We start from the raw sequence: 23014 nt of genomic DNA, 5'->3' as shown, positions 1-23014 counted from the left end.
TTGGGGATTGAGAGAACTCATAGCTAAAACTAATTTCTCCATAGCAGTCGCTTCATGTTCACACAATGAGGCTGTCGCTTTACGGGTTGCATCGCGCGACTTTTAATTAGTTGCAGCTGAGCGCTCATCGTGTCCGATGCACATATTTTTTAGCATACTCTGAGCTTGTAGAATAGCGGTTTTCAAGGGAGCTCATGTCGCAGCAAAGCAAACTATCCCACTACACAACGTTCGTTCAGTGTGTGTGGGGATGGAGGGACTCGGGGAGAGAGAGAGAGAGAGAGAGAGAGAGAGAGGCGGAACACTTGTCTATAGCCCTGTTCAGCGTTCAAGTAGGCTAACGAAACATATCTTATATTATGTTACTCAAAATGGGCACCTGCACGGTCGGGCAACCTGGTAGCAAACTTCACCTGCCCGACCATATTATTTACCTGCCCCGGGCAGTCGGGCAGGCGTTCGTGTCAACCCCTGGGTTTTCTGCACTTCTCTTTTCCACAAAGACTGCATAATTTGAAAACATTTTTTTCAAATGTCTCATTTGCACACAAAACATAATTTGTTCTGTCTGGGAATGCTTTTTGATCTCTCTGATGACAGCCATGCTCTCATCCCTCCCATCCTGTAGTGTCAAAGAGTCTAGGAATGTGCTAAATCTGGCGAGTTGCAGACTCTCATACATACGTTTGTGTGCCCTCATGCTGCGGTTGTACTGATGACCACTTATCACCCCATTCATGGATCCTGGGGACACGACTTCAGACTCAATGAGTATATCTTGCAGTCCTAAGAAACAAGAAAATAGCTCGCAATTCACTTTCAATAGCTCCAATATTTATTTGAGAGGACAAGCAGCACAGCATACATATAAATGTTTCAACCGTTCTTGGTCTTCTTCAGTATATCCGGAAACCAGTAACTGTGTCATTAAATAATAAATACACATTTGGGGTGAATAGTGATTGGCCCCACGCCACCAATAATACATGATAATATTTACAAACATGATTCTAAAACTGGGGCATTACAAACTATGTTACATGATTCTTCTAAATGTACATAGTTCACTGCAAATGTAGGTATACATGATTATAGCCAACAGTGCATCAATATCTTTGTACTTTTTACTTTTCATAAAGAAATGAGAAAAACGTAGAACAAGATTAAAAACTGCTCGTAGAGAAAATCAGACCATGACTTAGTTCAAAACCAAACAACAAATCACAGAATACACAGACAACATAAAATAACTTTACACAAAAGACCCTCCAATGGCTTCATTATAGAAAAGGTCTAATGTCAACCTCTTTGTTCAAGCCTATAGACAACATGCCTGGCCACGCCCCCTACTTCCGACCGGAAGCCCTTTTTTGGGCTTGATCGTAGCGCGATTTCCTGTTTACGTTCATCTGATCTGATTCTCCTCTTAACTAATGAGACGGGATTGTTTTACTTTGTAATTTTACTTTGTAACTTATGTTAACAATGTCACTTAATGGCAACACTCATCCACTCTGCTGATAAATAAATGAGTTGTGACGATACACACCTGTTCTGCCATCATTCAATGTTATGAGTTGGAGGAAAAAAAAAGAGATCTCAATTGAAACAATTGCCATAGGCTTTCTTGGGCGTATGCTTTTAGTTGACCTTGTACTAGTGTACTGTCATGAAACTACCTTTTTTCATATGCAAACTTCTTAAAAAATAACGCTATTTAAATTGTTTCAAAAGCTTTATACCCTGTATATATATATATAAAATGTCACAATGCGACATAGCTTTTTACACAATGCTGTACTCCCTCCAACTGCATGTCATATTATATGTTCGCCATTTTAAACTGTTTTTATTTTATTTGACACTTGCTTTGGCAATATAAACATGTCTTCTCATGCCAATAAAGCTCCTTTGAATTGAATTGATATAGGCCTACAAATAAACAGATTTGTGTATTTGAAAGCAAGCATTGAACCTAATCAGTATTTCATGGAAGCGAATGTTGTATGATTTCTAGCTAGCAAACCTTTTCCCTTCAGAACGCTGGTTGATCATGTCAAACGTTGTCATCTCCATTCTCCTCTGTTCTGGGATGAAGTCACAGTTGGCTTGTGTTGTGTGATATGCATTAATGTTTTTACAAATAGGCCTGTCAACAACTCAACCCACTCCAGAATAGACATAATACACATTAGCCCACCTATTATGTGCATCCTATGCTGTGTTCATTTCACTATATCACTGTAAATCATCGATTTAATCCTAATCAAGGCAATATAAATATCCATTCATATTTAATGCTCATTTAATCATTAAATCCTAAACTGTCACGTCAAAACAATGAATACATTTGGCTTTAATAGATACAAAAACAAACTGGATTAATTGAAAATGACAAGTGTTTAAAAGCATTCCTTCAAAGCATCATTGGGAACATTCCTTATCTCAATAACACAATATACAGTACAACATTTGAAACCCTCAACAGTTAAAAAAAAAAGGCATGGACAAGTCAAAGAAAAGTGTGTATAAATATTTTATTGCAATAAATATGATGAGGAGACCCTCACATCTGGCTTCATTGGTCCTGGACGTACAGTACAGGTCTGAAAGACAGAAAACAATTGCATTCACAGATACAACACAACAGCGAAGAGCTTGTATTTCAATTATAATCAATGTTGTGTTGTCACAAGTGAAAATAACTTGTACTTAGTTGTAACAAGAGTAGTCCCCATACAGTAAAAGATCGTAGCTAACAAGGCTAATTAGCTAGCATGAGAGTTTTACCTTGTTGTTGTTGTTGTTGTTGTTGTTGTGAGTCGTGCTGCTTCTCTGGGGAGTTTGCTGAGTTTAGGATATGTTAAGGATGTCATCAATACTATTAACTGGTGTAGATAGAATAAAAACATCGAAGATAGCGGTGCGCTTGCATATCAAGAGACCATGACCGCAGTCACCGCACCATCTGACAGCTGGAAAAAAAACCTCCGTTGGTTTAACCCTTTCAGTTCATTGTCATAATCTTTTACTGCAGCGCTGGGCAGTGTTGCCAAAATTTGTGAGAGAAATAAGCCAAACAAGCCAACTCTTGCAATATAAATAAGCAAAAAAAACAAGATAGTTTAGGTAAATAAATTGACTTGGCAACACGTTTATATGCATGCCTGACAGAGAGAACCCGGAAGTTCCCTTTCGACTTGGGGGCGGGGCGTCCCTCCTGCAATCGGCCAGGAATGTTGTCTATAGGTGCCATGGTTTTAAGGTAGTGGATCCACCACACGTCTCTCCTCAAAAGGACATCATCTATATCTCCTCCCCGTCTCAGAGAATGCACTTTCTCTATTCCTAGGTATCTTAACGATGAAACATTGTGGTGTGCCTGCTTAAAATGTAATGCTACTGGGCTTTTTTTCATCCCCATTTCGAATGGTACTCCTGTGTTATGCATTACGTGTCTTTAACTGTAACCGGGAGGTCTTTCCAACATATGCTTTCCCACAAGGACACCTGAGCATGTAGATAACATGAGTAGTTGTGCAAGTTATTTTGCCTCTTATTTTAACCTGTTGTCCTGTAGATGGGTGATGAAATAAGTAAAAAAATAAGTCTGTGAAATGACACTGGGCACACGACCCACAGCGTCTATTCCCATCAGGCAAATCATCTTAAAAAGTCTGATGCTTTTTGGGAGGCAGGTCAGACTTAACCACAATGTCTAGTGCTCTTCTATAGACTACATGATTGTAGCATGTAGCGTGAAACCCAGCATCATCAGGACGATTGTCAATATCCAGATCAACACAATGTTTATACGCTTCTGCAACGTCTCACCCTTAGTCTCACCCTGCAGACACAGCCACCGTTAGACACTGGTTCTATGGGGCTTTTAAGCCGTGACATCATTTTGTAGGCAGAGGAGAATCTGCCCCCAGAGCATTTTCTGTCCCTCGCTATTTCAAAAAACGACTAAAAAATAACGACTAAAGTATAATTCTAACACTTTCCTTTCAACAACAAAGAGAAGAAAAATGTGTAAATAGTAAAAATAGTAAAAAGATTCACGGAAACTGGGGGCAGAAATTCTCCTCTGCCTACAAAATGATGTCATACTTAACAGCCCCATACGTATCCCATCGTGTCTGTGTAAAATCCTGGACGTCTTCTTTCAGGACGGATGAAAGGTGCATATAGCACTGTTTTGATCGCTTTTTGTGGACTTTTGCAGTTTTTTCCAATTTTTTTCGCTTTCCTTTCTTCTTCCTCGCTGGAAGATGTTGACTTCACCAAGTTTGTTTTCGCTCTGAAGCTATGGCAACGAGACACGGCTCCTATTGGACCATTTGACAAAAAACGCACCACCCCCTTGAAAATACTACTACGCAGGTCAAAATATCACACGGCAGCATTATAAAATAGTGCCGGCACTGAAACACTGATTATTAAAAAATGTGCCAATGACACGTGGAGAACTTTTAGTTTCTTACTTACTATAGTACGGTATATATACCTTGTTTGTATTTGTATGTTATTTTTATGTTTTTATGTTGCTATGGATCAAGTGTCCTTAATAAAGTTTGATTGATTGATTGATTGACTGTCTCTGGTATGGGAACGAACCAACACAACCATCATAAGAAAATAGTGCCGGCACCGAAACACTGATTATTAAAAAATGTGCCATTGACACGTGGAGAACTTTTGGTTTCTTACTTACTACCAATAGATATATTTTTATTTAAGTATAGTGCAGTATATATACTGCCTCTGGTATGGGAATGAACCAACACAACCATCTCCAGGCAGAACGTCCTACTAGTAAGGTGAACCAATGAAGCATATAATACTGCTCGGATATATCCTGGTTGTAGAGCTATCAGGTTTGATGATGGATGGAATTCTGCCAAACAGTGGGTAAATAGTCAACAACAATGAAAGCAATAAGAAACAGAGACAAACAAACAAACACAATAGTTTGTCTTGTGGATGAGATTTGCAAACCAGCAGCTGTTTACGTGTGCAGTGGAGAGAACCAAACACACCTCAATAGACTGAGTATGGATAATGGGATTTTTTTATCTAGCACCTCTGCTGGAACACTCCATCATCGCAGCTCCAGTCAGTGGTGTAAAGTAACTAAGTACTTTTACTTAAGTACTGTACTTAAGTACAATTTTGAGGTATCTGTACTTTACTTGAGTATGTCCAATTTCTAATACTTTTACTTCTACTCCACTACATCTCGGATCCAAATATTGTACTTTTACTTCGCTACATTTTTTGAACACCTTAGCCACTAGTTACTTTGCAGTTATACATTATAATATAAAAAAAACATATATTAACCACTTAAGCCTTATTTTATCCCTTGGCTATTTGAAAATAGCCGATCTACAAGCTCACAACGCGTCGCGATGCGACGCGATGCGACGCGATGCGACGCGACGCGTTTTATTTTAGGCACTGTATGACATTTTCGTGCAAACAGGGAATTTAGGAAAAATGTATAAATATGAAGAAAATGCTTAACCAAAATGGCAGGAGAGCCATACAGTCAATGTTAAAATGGCGGCCAATGTGTTAATGTTAAAATCGTACTATATCGGACTTCCTGGGGGGGAGGGGCAGCCAATCGTACTTTCCCGTATTTACCGAAATAAATGATTTTCATCCGAAAATCGGCGATCGTCTAACCTTCCCTAGTCACCACTCGTGCATCGATAGCTCATGGCTGGGCTGAAGCAGAAGTGATGTCATTGGCCTTTCCTTTTCCAAGGCATATTCCCCCATTCGGTTACTGTCTATACCCTGGTGCTGCTACAGCAGCCATGCTAGGGGCTATGCTAGCGAAAATTTTCAGTTCTGCTCTTGAGTCACACATGGATTATTTGCGGGGGCATTTACGTGAACGGATCGCGCACGCGAAACGCACGGGGAGATCGATGCTCGGCCAAAACCCCCATTCTATCCCAACGGAGATCGAGAAAATCACGGTGAGCTATTGACCTGGGGGGAAAAAAAGAATAAAAAACAACGGCGCTGTCCAAGAAGGAGGGGCGGTGGGCTCATGTTAGAAACATAATATTATGTCTCAGATCACAATACAATAATAGAAATTTCACGGCTAATCTACCAACCACCATTCTATTTCGGACGGCAAAGTGTTAAGGTGGATCTGAACAGTAAAAATGTCTGAGATTGTTTATCATATCTACTGTAAAACAGAGGTAACACTGCATGGAACATTATGAATTTTAAACATTTCATAATTTTTCTCTCTTGTTCTTTGCTTAGACTTCCTGCACCTCCCTGTGTGTAAAGAGGTTTCCTCTGAAGAGGAGAGGAGCCACAGTGTGGTCCAGGAGGAAGGAGAACCTCCACACATTAAAGAAGAACCAGAGGAGCTGCTTCAAAGACCAGAGGAGGCTGATATGTCAACACAGACATTACTAGCAGTGAAGAGTGAAGATGAAGATGAATACACAGAGACAGAGCCTCTGGCCGGTACCTCAACTGAATACATGAAAACACAAGCTTACATACAGCACTGGGTACCGTCACAACGAGCTAATGTTGACCAAGTCCTCTCTTCACATTGTTCTGAATCTGACTCTGATGACAATGATGGGAGGGAGACCAAGGAAGATCAGTTTGCATTGAACACATTGAAATCATGCAAGACACAAAATGTGGTAGGAAACTTGTCTCAGGACCAGAATTCATCAGAACAAACGGACGCCGTATGGAGTCACACGGGGAAGAAAAGGTTTAGTTGTACAGAGTGTGGTAAAATGTTTGCTCGAAAGGAAACTCTGAACAGGCACACAATAATTCATTCCAAGTCCAAGCCGTTTGTGTGTACAGTATGTGGCAAAGGCTGTAGTCAAAAGGGTCATCTAAAAACACACCTGATGACTCATACAGGCGAAAAACCAGATAAGCTGTCGACTTGTGACATTTGTGGCAAAGGTTTCAGTCAAAAGAGTCATCTAAAAACACACCTGATGACTCATACAGGCGAAAAACCTTTTACATGTACAGTTTGTGGTAAAGGCTGTAGTGTAAAGTCTGATTTAAAAAAACACATGATGACACATACAGGCGAAAAGCCTTTTACTTGTACAGTTTGTGGCAAAGGCTGTAGTCGGAAGTATGTGCTAAAGATACACATGAGGACTCATACACGGGAGAAACCCTTTACTTGTGAAATTAGTGGTAAGGGCTGTATTAGACAGGGTGATCTAAAAAGACACAAGATGACTCATACAGGGGGAACACCCTTTACTTGTACAGTTTGTGACAAAGGCTGTAGTCAAAAGAGTGAACTAATTACACACATGACGACTCATTTTGGCGAGAAGCCTGATGAGCTCTCAACTTGTGAAATATGTGGTGAAAGTTTTAGTAAAAAGGAGGATCTAGAAAAACACATGCTGACTCATACAGTTGAAAAGCCTTTTGAATGTACAGTTTGTGGCAAAGGCTTTAGTCGAACAGGTGATTTAAAGATACATTTGATGATTCATACAGGTGAAAAGCCTTTTACGTGCTCAGTATGTGGCAAACGCTGTAGTCAAAAAGGTGAACTAAAAAGACACATGAGGACTCATACAGGCGAAAAGCCAGATAAGCTCACAACTTGTGAAATTTGTGGCAAAGGTTACAGTCAAAAGAGTCATCTAAAAACACACATGATGACACATACAGGCGAAAAACCTTTTACATGTACAGTTTGTGGCAAAGGCTGTAGTCGGAAGGATGTGCTAAAGATACACATGAGGACTCATACAGGGGAAAAACGCTTTATTTGTGAAGTTTGTGGTAAGGGCTTTGTTACCAAGGGTGATCTAAAAAGACATAATATGAGGATTCATACAGGTGAAAAGCCTTATACATGTAAAGTTTGTGGCAAAGGCTGTGGGGTAAAGGATGAACTTAAAACACACATGAGGACTCATACAGGTGAAAAACCTTTTAAGTGTACAGTGTGTGGTAAAAGCTTTGCTACTACAGGTCATCTAGCCACTCACAAGCGGACTCATACAGGAGAAAAGCCCTATACTTGTACAATATGTGGCAAAGGATGGAATCAAACAAGTTCACTAAAAGCACACATAATGATTCATACAGGGGAAAAACCCTTTACTTGTGACATTTGTGGTAAGGGCAGTATTACACGGCGTGATCTAAGAAAACACAAGATGACTCATACAGGGGAAAAACCCTTCACTTGTACAATATGTGGCAAAGGCTTTATTGAGAAAGGTCATCTAAAAGTACACAAAAGAACACATACCGGGGAAAAGCCCTTTAGCTGTACAGTTTGTGCCAAAGGCTTCAGCAACAAAAATAATCTAAAATGTCACATGAGGACTCATACAGGAGAAAAACCTTTTAAGTGTACAGTCTGTGGTAAAAGCTTTGCTACTACACGCTATCTAGCCACTCACAAGAGGACTCATACAGGAGAAAAACCCTTCACTTGTAAAATATGTGGCAAAGGCTTTAATCTGAAAGCTCATCTAAAAGTACATGAAATAACCCATACCGGGGAAAAGCCCTTTACTTGTACAGTTTGTGCCAAAGGCTTTAGTCGAAAGTGTTCTTTACAAAGACACATGATGGAGACTCATACAGAGGAAGAAGGTACGGGTGAAAAACCCTTCACTTGTACAATATGTGGTAAAGGGCTTTTTCGAAAGTCTGATGTAGAAGAACACGAAAGAACTCATACTGGGGAAAAGCCCTTTACCTGTACAGTCTGTGACAAAGGCTTTACTCGAATGCGCAATATAAAAAAACACATGAAGACTCATACAGGGTAGAGGTAGTAGCAAATAGAACTAGACTGCACTCTGTTGAGGTGCCAACTTGCATCTTGTGCACTCGTGGCCATATATGGCCTGCGTGTGCAGCAAAAGAGCACAAGTACTGCGATCGGTGCTGTCTGTATGTGGGTGGGCAAGAGGAGCACTCTGCTTGTTATTTCAGGTCGCACTTGATGTCACCCGTTGTTTTTTCAAGGGTTTTCCCATTGGATGAAGTAAACACAGACGCATGGGACACATGGGACGCACAGATACACTGAACGCAGCCTTCTGCTGCAGCAAGTAGCTCTATACAATCTCACAATGTGTTGCAAGCTTGTTGGTAGTCTGACTTAAGTTAGCCTTGCCAAACCATGAAGCCCATATAGGAGCCCTATCTGCTGTTTCTGTAGCATGAGGCAGTCTCAGGGCAGACCCTAACCACAAGGCCATTGCGCTGGAATGACGTAGTAGGTCATCAATTTATCAATGAAGAAAACCATCATGGGTTACTGTTGTTGTGAATATTATGAGCATCAGTGTCTGTCCAACTTTTATACAATAATATTAATATTTCCATGGAATAATGCAGCAATGAAGTACCTTGCCTTGATTTATAAATAAAATGATTATCATTGTTTAAAATTGAAACATTTGTCTCTGCACATCTTCCTATTATCAAACCAGTGGTTGGGTATTCAATGTACATTGTGCAGTATATGGTATTATCTGGGTGAAACTCTCAAGGTGGCGTAGTTTGGTATTCATCTGTAACCCGGCCTAAGTGCCCTGGTTACAAATTAGTGGAATAATGCAGCAATGAAGCACTGACTAACTGCTGGATTTGTGTAGCTGTTGACATGTGTGTTACTTCGTCCATCAAACACATTGACTGCCAGGATTCAGAGTTTTTTTAAACAACCTTTGAAAAATCATAGAATATTCTGTCGGCCCGATCCGCCCGTTGGTGCAGTCAGAAGGCACTCATATAATTCTGATCCACCATAAGCGACGATCCGTTTGCGAGATACAGGCTCGTGTGTAGAGCGCAGTCTATTACATCATCCCATATGAATGCACAATGTCATGTTTTTTTGCCCGGGCTCCTACAGCCTTAGAAAAAAGCAGTTTTTCTGGTCTTGTGATTGATGTGTGACAGATGTGTGAAATGGTGTTTACTGTAGCTGCATTAATCAGCTGAGGGACAGGTATATGGGCATCTATCTATTAAACCAGCAAACTCACACTCTAACGCTCTAGCCTTCTTGAAGAGGGGGGCAATTTGGCTTAGGGGGGCGGATTCAAACCTCCCGCCTGGATCCAGCGCCGAGATCCCATTGGTTCACCGATCCCCACCCTCCTCCCCACCCCCCTCCGCTCACCGCCTCACCCCTCCTCCCCAGGCCACTCCGTCAGTGTTTATCCTCCGATGGGAAGCAATTGAACCAGTTCCCCATTCTAATGTTTACACAACTTGGAACCTTAGTTTAGTTCAAACCACAAAGCTGGTTTTGAAAAAGCGCTTTCTCAAAAGTGGATCAGTACCAACTCAGCGTCTTTCAACTGTAAGTATTTTCGTTATTTTCCTAGATGTCAAATCTGTGTTTAGTGCATGAGTGCATTGCATAACAGTGTTGCAGTTGAATAAAGTTCGCCTAGCACAGCTAAACTATAATCCACCCATGATGTTAACACAAGACAGAAATATATCGACTCATGCTCACCGCGACTCAAAAAGTACGAGTCGAAAAATTGAAAAATATATATATTTTTTTATTTTTCTAAAGTTTTTCCCCCAAAAATGACTGTTTTAATCGTTGTTCAAAAAGGTTATAAGCGTTAATGTTTTCCAAATGTGAGAGGACCGGGTGTGTGTGTCTGTGTCAGAGACTGTTGTGCATGCATGCGGCGCTAGTCAGGTCCGCGGACTACTGGTTGAGAAACACTGCTGGACCGGGATGACGCGCGCGTCATAGCAGTGCGACTCTATGGACTGGATGCGTTTTGTTTACCTCCTGCCTCTGCATGCATGCAGCTCGCTTGTTAATGGCAGCGTCGCCGTTGTGTGCGATGATCACAAACCACACTACTCGTCGTTAACGTTAATGCGACACACCGGGGATATATGAGAGCGAGCGGTCAGCGCTCCCGCACGTTCCATGGACTTATTGTCACTCCGCTTCTAGTCTCTAGAGAACAGACTCCATGCTAACAAGGAAGAGCAATTGTGTATTATCATTATTATTAGGGCTTTGATGCAAGTTCTGATGGTTGCAGCATACGTTGTGTTGTTTAAAGGAGTCATCCAGACCACAACACATATAGGGTTAAATCTGCCTTTTATCATACCCCTTCATACCTGCTTTAGTCGATTTTTTTCCCTGTTGCTAGATTTCGGCTGCCCCTGTTGCTAGATTTCGCAGGCTCTCTCATAACTAACATAGTGGATTGTCCTTAGGCAAGTGCGGTCATTTCTTTAGCTTCAAAGTTAGTATTTTTTTATTGGATTGTGTTTACACAACGTCCTGAGATCAACCAAACCGCTGTTTTGACCTCACAGGCACCCTTATTTGTCAAACGGCTTCTGCTCTGCACCAGAGCAGGGAGAGGAGAGGCTAGAAAGGGAGGGGGAGGGATGGGTCTGTTTGACAAGTAACGGTGCCTGTGAGGTCAAAACAGCGGTGTGGTTCGTCTCAGGACGTTGTGTAAACACAATCCAATAAAAAATACTACCTTTGAAGCTCAAGAAATGACCGCACTTGCTTAAGGACAATCCACTGTGTTAGTTATGAGAGAGCTCGCGAAATCTAGCAACAGGGGCAGCCGAAATCTAGCAACAGGGGCAGCTATGAAAAAAATCGACTAAAGCAGGTATGAAGGGGTATGATAAAAGGCAGATTTAACCCTATATGTGTTTTGGTCTGGATGTCTCCTTTAACCCTTAAGTGCTGTTCGGGTCATTTTGACCCGTTTTACATTTTCATTTTGAAAAAAAAGGTAGAAGTTTAAATTGTTTCCACCTGAAACTCACTGGCCTTAAAGATTCTTCTGAGATGAACATGTAAAAAAAATATTTTTGCACTACACCCATGCTACACCCCCCTCATATTTTTTGAACCTTAAGTGCTGTTCGGGTCATTTTGACCCGGAAGCACAGATGCACAGAAATACACAGTATTATGCCAAAACAGAGACACACAGTCACCCCCACTTGTCACCCCCACTTCTAACACCCCCCTTCCGAAGCCCCATTCCGAACCCCCCCCCCCTTTCCGCACCCCCCCCCCTCCCCACACCTAACCCCTGATGCACAGAAATGCAAGGAATCATGTACAAACACAGATACACAATCACCCCTAACCCCTTCCACCCCTCCAACCCCCCTCACCTCGCCCTTACCCCCTCCCCTCCAAACCCCCAACCCAACCCCCCCCCACCTCCCTCCCACACCCCCCCCCCCCCGCCACCCCAGATGCACAGAAATAAAAGAAAGCATGTATACTAACACAGACACACAGTCACCTCCTTCTCCCCCTCCCCCCTCCTATCGCCCTCACCCCCCCCACACCCTTCACCCCCTCTCCTCCTCACCTCACCCCTCCCCTCCTCACCCCCTCTCCTCCTCACCCCTCCCCTCCTCACCCCTCACCCCTCCCCTCCTCACCCCTCACTTATCTGAAGTTTTCCTTGTGACTGTACTGTATCTTAGGGGAAATTTTACATTATTTTACATAAACATATTGGTGCTGTAAAGTAACACTGTATTTCAGGGGTGCTGTGGATGAAAATGTTGTTTACAGGGGTGCCCTGAGACCAAAGTGTTTGAAAACCTCTGTACTAGTGTATACGTTCATGTGTATATTCATATGTGACGTTCATGTGTGTTCACATGTGTGTTCAGCTCTATGTGAGAATGATGTCCTGTTGAACCACAAGTATTCAATTAATGGGCATGTTGTTCATAAAAATATTGTCTGATTTTCATTTTGTCCTATATGCATGAGCAATATTGCCGAGTATTAAATAAAGTAGTTTTTTTACATGAATTTCAGCTAAGTCATTAAAAACGCCTAGCTCTTTCAGTGTTTAATGTGATATAGCAAAGCAAGAATGCAAACATTTACCATTTATATCATATGAATTGTTTGGTATTGAGTCAAAGTCAATGTATCATGATGATTTGTTAAGTTAAAATTTATATTAGTGTTGTTTTTTTTAAACCAAATACCCCCCGGGTCAAAATGACCCGAACAGAACGAAGGTGTAGTGAATCTGAACAGAACTTAAGGGTTAAAGTAATGCGCCGTTGTGCTGCTCTCCTCTCAGCTGCTGCTTAGCGGTAAAAAAAGTGAAAAAAGTCGATCGACGCGTCGATTTTCGGCCACGACGCGTCGATTCGCAAATAATGCGTCGATTAACATCCCTAATACTCACGCAGTTAACTGCAGTGTGTGATTTAGTAGGCTATGACTATAGAGCATCGCAGTGAGGTGTCGGAAGTCCATTTTCCATTCATTTTCACCATAGGGTTTTTCATTATCAGCCACAAAGTCGTAGCAATTCAATGTACACTTACCACTAGGCTGGTGGTTGTAAAATGGTTCTATATGCTCCTGTAGAACCCCCGAGTATGTATGCAATCACTCAAGTTTTAGTAAAAACATGTTTTAATCAAGATCGCACGGAGAAGAACTGCATTTCCCATACTTCTAAACATGTACATCCGGTGAAATCGACGTCTGTGATTGGTCTAGCTTCTTCTTCTTTCACATATCTTGCGGTTACCACGGAAGTAGCTACTGCCCCCTGTCTTCCCGGCGGATTATTGCACTTCAGAAGAACTCCGTGAGCGATCGTCTTTCTTTTACAAATATGATGCACTATGTTAAGGATGACGATAAGAGCGTCCACAGAGATGACAATCACTACATTTCAGGCCATATGCTGGCCTGGATAACTAAACTGAGCGTGATTTAAGGGCTATATTTCAGGAAACAACAACAACATTCGCAATGCATTCTGGGAGTGTAGTTTCCGCAATTTTAAAAATAATGATGTACACAGTCTTGTACCCTGCCCTTTTTTTCAGCTTTCTAATTAATCTTTGCATTCAAAAAAATGTGAATATTGACATGATCCCTCTCCAGCCGAGATGGCTTTGTCCAAGGCTTAAAAACGTTTAAATAAATACTTTATGAAATGTCTATGGAAGAAATGAATGCGGAAAACGCTTCCGACACCAGAGTGAGGACGGCCTTCAACTGCGATGCTCTATGCCAGGTTAGCACTGTAGTACTCTTGCTAAAAATATTAATCTGACGATATTTCAACTACAGATTATAAACAACACGTTACATAACGATGGCTCAACAACGCTGCATTACAGTGTTTACAGCTGTGTAAGGTATTGCTGCACACTTCATGACTTTGTATTTTAGTGCAGTTAAACATCTCACTGCTCAAACTGGGACTATAGCCTAACTACCATTATAAATAAAATGCTGTAAACTTAAGCTAAAAGTAAACGCGATCCACTAATAATGGGGGCGAGCGAGGGGATATCAAACGAGCTACTGTTGTGTTTACACACGCAGAGTTTATCTGGGAACGGTCGGCAACGGCAAAATATAAATGAATCCTTTGTTCTTTTGAATTAGCTACGGAGCTCTGTATCAGTCTTTACTTTGTCAATCATTGCTGTATCATGTCTCGTGTAGTATTTCCACTTGTGGAAAAGTAGACTACTCAAACCATTTCACAAGTTTTCAAATGTATACAATATTTGAAAATAGCAGATTACAAGCTCACAATACGTTTCTCAAGTAAACTTACTGTACTTTACTGTAAAGTACAGTACTTAGCTTGGCTTTACACATCTGAATATCTCCCCTTCCCCCACGTACCAACATGCTTAACCTTACATTCCTTTCTTTTGTCTCTAACCATGGTCTTTATCTGTGTGTCAATCCCCACTCCATACCAATTTACAAAATGTTAATGCCACAATGTTATCGTGTTTTTTTTCTATCATGTCATCTATAATGTATTCATTTGAACATTATTTTTAATTTTCCTCTCAAGGAGACAACATTGGAGGAGTCCCTTCTTAGCTCTGCTGCAAACCTTCAGTCCAGTTACCTTCGACAATGGGAGTGGAGACATCACATGCAGCTGGAATGCCAAACAAACATCTTCTCAATCAAAATAATAACAAAATATGCCTTCAACTTGTCACTGTAACAACTACACATACTGCCATATGGACTGGTTCTATTAAACACCTGACAAGCTGCTAAAAATAAAAATACAAAGGATGTATACATTGAATTGATTGAATATTTTATTACATTCTACAGTCTTAATTTTACTTACTTTTATGAGACAAATAATCGTTTAAACAATATAGCAATGGAAATCCTAATATGTCTTTATTAAATTGAGGATAACCAGTTCATAAGAAGACATTTGATCATTTCAATATAATTTGATTTTTTTGACATTGGAACACATCTGTAAAATCGGTTGGCTATTCTTTTTGACTCTTTTGATTTTGATTGATTGATTAAAGACTTTATTGTAAGTTTGCATAGGAAAAGGTACAGTTTCATGACGGTACAGTTCACTGGTACAAGTTATACTAAAAGGAGATCCTAGAAAAGACTAAGCTTATTTCCACAGGAAACCATTTAAGTATCTCATAACATTGAATGACAGACGATGATATGACACTCTTTATAATCCATGGTATTGATGTATGTGGGTCAGTGACGTGACGCCCCAAAAAATGTGTTTTTAAAAAAACTTTAAATTGCAGGCATAAAAGTTATTTACTTTTGTTCTACTCACTCTCAACCTTATGGAAATACATTTTGTTTTTAGATATTTTATTGGAATCAGACTTTATTCAGCAGTTTGTTGTACTTGTGCCTAAAATCGTCATATGGTGTGACATGAAAATAATTGTTCATAAAATGAAAATGGAGTACATCTTTCTTAAGTTACTCACTTTATCAAAGTCCTTTATCATAACTAACCAGTGATCCACTATAGTTTTTTGAAAATTAATTATATCTGTATATTTTTTTCATAATCGACACTCTGTGTGAGGCCCATGTTCATGATCTTACAACATATTTTAAATGTATTCTGTCAAAACTTTCTCTAAAATTACACAAATATTTGTGACTCTTCCTGATAATATTCTCTATGTAATCCATAAACATTTTTTTGGTTTAATCATTAATAAAGGTATGATTTCTCACTATTTGGAATGTCACACCAAATGATTTAGTGTCACACCGTATGATCATATCTTCATGTGTCAAAGCAAACTGTGTTTTAACCTACCTATTAGTGAGTACTGAACTGAACTACTGATTGATTAAACAATTACCCAGGATAACATGGCCTTAATATTTCTGAACAGGATATTATTGTAGGGCTTTAACATGGGATAAGAAAGAATTGTAGTAGTAGATGGATGATGAGGATGTGCACAGGAATGCTACGCACACCTAAGTCTTCTGCCGGCCCACGGCAGAAGGATCCTAAAGGGACAATAAGGCGCATAGCCACACTTGGAGCCAAGGCATTGAAGGCAACATTTTATTAACACCAATTAGTGGAAACAGAACTCAGCATTCAGGTAAATTGCTTTTTTCCGAAGTCTCCTGAACTTGAACACAGCATTTTGTGTTGAACAAATGTAATTAGGAATCATGACATTACACCACATCTCCACTAGCTAAAGAGTGCTGGGTTGCGCAACTTCGAAAATAGCTGATCTACAAGCTCTCGCAGCACAACGTGTTGAGAGCTTGTAGATCAGCTATTTTCGCTAGTTTTGTCTCGGGTCCTACCTTAACACTGTCCACTGTCCAGTCCAGTGAGTGAAAGTACAAAAGTATTAGATCAGATTAGATTATACATTTAGACTGTATTGTACATCAGCCAGTCGTATTTGGTGAGGGTAGCAAACCGGCTGCCTTGTTGCGGTTCTGCTATGCCACAGACAACCTCCTGCTCTTCGTAGAAAATGCAGTCTCGCCCCTTTGGCTCCTCTCTCCTTGCTGGGTCATTGTTTAGTTTCTCCCTGTACTTTCTCGTTCTCTCAGCACTTGTCATTTTCCAGCTGACAAAAGAAAATGCAATGTATAGTTTAAGACAAAGAGAAAATATTGTTTAGATTGAAACAATATGTTAAGGTTTCTGTGAAGGGGTTTCTGCTCTGTCTGATGAATTTGAAGTATCACTGAATGAAGCTAAATTACATTTTATGTAAAAATGTTTAAAACAAATGTTTAAATGTACAAAAGAAACATGGAACTTTGTTATTTGTTGTTATATCTGTAGTTAAATACAGTATAAATCATATGGTGTGACAGTCAAGTCATATGGTGTGACAAGCAGACATGTCACACCATATGATTAAGTGTCACACCATATTACTGTTTTCTCCATTTAGGTTTACCTTGAGGCTACTATGTACACATTAGCATGCTAACAGCATGCTAGCTATAACAAAGCAGCCTAGATCTACATGGAAATATGACCAAAACTTCAAATAACTTAAGCTTTTTTTAAAGAAAAGGTGTCACACCAAAAGACATCCAGAATGGTGAGTTTGTCAACGTTTCAACAAGATGGCATTTCATGAAAATGTTAAAATCATAACTCACCTCAGACACCTGTCTTGCAGTTGTGCTGGGAGTGCTGAATAGCCTTACAGAAGAAGGACCTCTCTAGCCAATAGGTGTCCAAATAATTGCCTGTTTAATTTTTCCAAACTAGTGTCACACCAAATGATTTTGGGTTGGGGGACAAAATGTTTTTGATCAGAAATGACTGAAAACATTATGCTTTGACTTTGAAAAGATATAGGCTCAAAATAGACATTTTTTTTTAGCCTAAATTCATTTTCAAATGATTTTTAGCAATTCTTTTTCTTAGTTTTATTCAAGTTCCCACTTTGAGAAACAAGGTCAGGACAGTCACACCATATGAGTTTTGCCATGTTTGGTTGAAGATTCTGAAGAAATGAGGAATGAAATGTTTTAATCTTGAGTAAGTTCACATAAAGCTTAATGTCCTGCACAATATTCAGAAGGTTTTTGACAAATATATTTTTTATTTATACATGTTTGACACCGAGGACAGCGAAAACGTTACGTCACGTCACCCACCCATTTGCATGCAAATCGAGGTGCTGGCTGGCTGGATTGGCCCATATAGCCTATTGTCATACTGTATAGACTATGTACACAATGAATTATTTACACAATGTGTCATGTATGTTGCTCACAGGTTTAGGTGAAAGGAGGATTTATTTATTTGTAAATTGATCGAATAATTTATTAGACATGAATGCAAAACAGCAAGAGTAAAAGGATAGTTCTATGATTAAAAGGCATATGCTACATTCTAAAATACTATTGAGAATAACAGGGTGAATGCATTGAAACATTGTAGCCATGTAATAGTACTAGAAGTTCGCGGCCCTTCGGGCCGCTCACGTCTAGAGCTCGGGCCGCTGCGCGGCCCTCACAGTGAGTTGCAGCAGCATGACGTGTTATTTGATCCAATATAGATATGTCGGTATGTGTAGAGAATACACAGCATATTTTGGTGTAGGCAATTTTATTTGAAGATGTAATTAGGGAGTGACATGAAATGACAAGAGTATAAAAGAGTATTGTGTACAGATAGACAAAGTACCAGGAGCTCAAGTTTCCATTTAGTTGTACGAAAAGGTAAGAGTGTAAAAAAGAATTATGCAATGGCATCAGGTTCCAGAGACTGTCATGGCCTGGCCTGCAGAACGGGAGGAATAGAGCAAGCAGGAATCAAGCAAACAATGTGACATGTCCACCAGGGATTGTGTGGAATACATGAAAGTTATAGGTGTGTAAAGTGTTTATCAGCATCATTATAATCATTTATTATAATCAAGAGTATTGAGACATTTTAGATGTAACAATGCAATGCAACGGCCTTACCTCAATGGGGAAGAATCTGTTTTCATGGAAAAAAGGTGCAACGGCCTCAAGTTGCACAGATTGTCATGGCCGTGGCTGCAGAATGGGAGTAAGAGTAGACAGGAATGAACATCAGTGTGACGTGCAGCAGGGAAGATGTGAAAGTTAAGTAATGTCTGTAAAGTGTTGCATCATCATCAGTTATGTAGATAAATCAGAAATTCTCTCTCTCACAATCACAGTTAGGAATGCGTAGTGATCTTTCTGTAACTGTCAGACACACACACACGCACACACACACACACACACACACACACACACACACACACACACACACACACACACACACACACACACACACACAGAGTTATGAAATAATGAATAAGTAAGCTATACCTAGAGGGATTCAGTGCCTGCCCCCTGTAGATAGGGCCTGTGATGGTGGTGCCTGCTGCTGGGTGGTGTCCGGGAGGTGGCAGGTGAGCTAAACAGACAGCACAGGTGAGATAAGGAAGGAGGAGGCATCATTTTAAAAGGAACGTTGTCCCGGAGTTAGGCTGATTTGATTGTTACAAATCTCCATTTTTGTGAGTGCTGTTGTAGTATGAGGTTGGGTGAAGCAAATCAACAGCCTTACCTTAATGGGGAAGAAGCACTTTCAGTGTGGTGTTCCGGCTGTCCTTGCTGTTGCAGGATGGCGTAAGTGAGGAATGCTGGAGCTGTGTTGCACGGGAGTGGTTTAATGTGAAATGAGACGGTATGATACATTACAGTATGCAATATGCACTATTTAGTAATGGACATTATATTAGCACTTGTCACCATGTCGAGCAGGGATGGTGTGTAATAAATTACAGTGATGTTTCTGTAAAGTGTTCATCAGCATCATTATGATCTTTTAAGAGTATTGAGAGATTTCAGATGTAATAATGAAACAGCTTTACCTCAACTTCTCCATGATATGAAGTTTCAATGCAGTCAAGTGCCACAGATTTCTGAGGGAGACCCTGCAGAATGGGAGAAACGGCACTAATCAACCACACAATGTGACATGTCCACCAGGGATTGTGTGGAACAATTGACAGTGATGTCTGTAAAGTGTTCATCAGCATGATTATCATCATTTGCCCCATTTACCATTTAGCAGTGTTTATTTTTTATTTTTTATGTGAAGTGGTAAGCATCATCTTTTTGATCAGTTATGCAGATGAATCAGAATGAGACATGATCAAATGTAACGGCCTTACCTCAATGGGGAAGAATCAGTTTTCATGGAAGAAAGGTTCAACAGCCTCAGATCGCACAGATTGTCATGGCAGTGGCTGCAGAATGGGAGTAAGAGTAGACTCAATCAACCACACAGTGTAGCATGTGCAGCAGGGGAGATGTGAAAGTTAAGTAATGTCTCTAAAGTGTTGCATCAGCATCAGTTATGTAGATAAATCAGAAATGACACATGTAACAAATCCAGCCTTACCTTAATGGGGAAGAAGCACTTCTTTAAAAACCACATTTTCTGTGTGGTGTTCTGGCTGTCCTTGCTGTTGCAGGATGGCATAGTTGAGGGATAAGGGGTGACCCGTCCTGGAGCTGGCAACATACAGCTGTCCGTGACTGAAGACAGGGGAACGAAGCCAGACTCCCACTCTTTTAAGTGTTTGGCCTTGGGATTTGTTGATGTTGGTGGCAAAAGCCATGCGGACTGGAAACTGTCGCCTGGCCCAGTCAAAAGGAAAAAGTCCACTATCAGGAATGAACTTGATCCGAGGGATTAGGACCTCCTTTTGAGTGGCTGAGAGTTTGCACAGAAGTAGCTTGTTGTTGAGGGTTCTTTGGAAGATGAGTTTGGTCCCATTGCAGAGTCCCTCTTTGGGGCTGATGTTGCGGAGTAGCATCAAGGGCATCCCAGGCTTCAGGGTGATGAGGTGCCTGGGAAATCCATTGGGGGAGAGGGTGTTAAGATATTCCACGTTGAACCGCAGGAAATCTTGATAGTTCTCCAGGGTGTCAGCACTGCTGAGGTTGGTTGACAGACCTGGTACCCAGGTCTCAATTAGGTCGTTGATGGCATCCACCTCCTTGTTGGTAGGGGCAAGCAGTGATCTACCTTTCAGCCATCCAGTGGTAGTGAAGTTGGTGGGCAAGTCAGGAAACACTGTGTTGCAGAATTCCTTCATGGAGTGCTGTTCTGCTGTGGTGTCATGGTCTGTGTTGGCTTGAATGTGGAAACACATGGTGTCTGGAATGGGGACCAAGCTGGTGTGGTCATTGGCTATCCCATCTCCAAGGCTGAGAGTCCAGTTATCAAACTCCTCGAGGCGTGGGTCGCCACTGGCCCTGACCCGCATGTTCTCTGTGAGGGTGAAAACTTGGAAGTGTGGCCAGAGGACGGAGTGGTTAAGGCAGCTCTTTACAATCGATGCACGATTAGCCCTTGGAACAACTGGAAGACATGGTCGGAAGTCGCCGGCCAAGATAATAATTTTCCCCCCAAATGGGCAGTTTGGCTTGCACATCAGGTCTCTGAGTGTGCGGTCAAGTGCCTCCAGCAGGAAGCGGTGTAGCATGGTTGCCTCATCAATCAGCAGGAGGCGTGCCCGGCGCACAAGCTTGGCTAGGGTGCTCTGAGCTGTGATGGTTAAAACTGAGTCCTCTGTTGGGTGGAGTGGAGCTTTTAGCCGTGAATGGAATGTTCTGCCAAGGTGAAGGAGTTGGGCAGCAATGCAAGTGGTTGCCATGGCAAGGGCAATGCAGCCACCAGGTTCCAGACTGCGCACCGAATCCAAAAGAGCATTGAGCAAGAAGGTCTTACCACAACCTCCACGTGCTGATATGAAGAGTTGTAGGCTGTCCTGTTGCGTGACTGCTGTCATGACAGCGTCATAAATCTCCTGTTGGGTAGTACTGAAGTGTGGAATAGTTGCCTGCACATTGGCTGCCAGCTCGCTCACATCATAGTCCATCTCCTCACGGATCAGGGCCTCTTCGATGTTGACCAGGCCATGGACAGTGGCTTTTTCCCCATGCGTAATTTCAGGCAGGCCATAGTCTTTGAGGTCCCGTTCATGTGACTGGAGACGGACTTGCAGATCCAGCCTCACCATGGTTTTGAGCTGGTCTTCAGTGAAGGTCAGAGCCCTGTGCATTGCTGTCTGTTTGAAATCGTCAGTCCAGTCAGGCCAGAAGTCATCAAACAGTTTTGAGGGGTTAGCTGGTTGGCATAAGATGAGGGTGATAACGAATAGGGCACGAATCTGGGGGCAGAGTTGTGTGCCAGCAGCCTCAGTAAGGACAGTTGTCCACTCTTCGTCATCCGTCAACAGGCCAAGCTCCCTGCACACTGCCTGGTAGCTGTCGAGGCGCCTGCCATTGATGGAGCATAGGTCTTCAAAACTTGTCTTACCCCTGCAGTGGTCATGGTGGAGGAGCATTCTCAGGTAGAAGACATCTCCAGCCAGGGGGCTGACGGTGTGGACACGGCCAATGGAGAAAACTTTATTTTTTCTGAGATGCCAGCTTTTGTTGTTGATGGTGTATTTGTTAGGCATGTCAACATAGCGCTGCATGGTTGTAGGGTTGAAATCTGGACCCTTGGCTGCTTTCTCCTGGGCATTCAGTTGGAAGAAAGCTGTCAATTCAGTCTCCCTGCCTTCCTGCACAACATTCTTCTCATTTCCCTCGACGAAAACAACTTGTTGTTGGTCTTCCAGATGCAATCGGAGAGCTTTGGCAGGAGGATTATTTCGTGATATGTCGAAGGCAAAGAGTTTCCAGCAGGCCTCACTTGAGCCAACACACAACGCATGTCTTCATATTCACGAATCTCATCACGTGGGGCACCCTCAACTTCAGCCCATACCATTGCACGGTCAGCGCCCTTTGTCACATATAGGTATTTGGCAGCCAGTGCAGAGGCGCATACTTCTACGTTGATGTGGCAGTCGTATCGGTTGCTGAGGTAGGGGTTGTAGGGCACTACCCAACGGTTATCAATGTACTGGTCGGTCACCATTGTTTTGTTTGATCCAGTTATTTTTATTTTCTTTTTGATTGTTGTAGATCGGCCACCTTCAGTTGGAGAGCGACGGCGGTATTTAGGATGGCTGTGTTTGTCATCCATAGTTGTTGTGCGCTGGAACTCTTTTGGGAAGTGCTTGGTACAGACTTTGTTCTCCCTGCAGTAATGTTGTCCTGCCAGATCGTCACAGGGACTGTGGATCATGCTATCGCGTA

Source organism: Nannobrachium achirus (assembly GCF_963921795.1).
Source record: "Nannobrachium achirus genome assembly, chromosome: 1".
NCBI classification, from domain to species: domain Eukaryota; kingdom Metazoa; phylum Chordata; class Actinopteri; order Myctophiformes; family Myctophidae; genus Nannobrachium; species Nannobrachium achirus.
The sequence above is the reverse complement of the archived record's forward strand: the minus strand, read 5'-3'. Positions refer to the sequence as shown.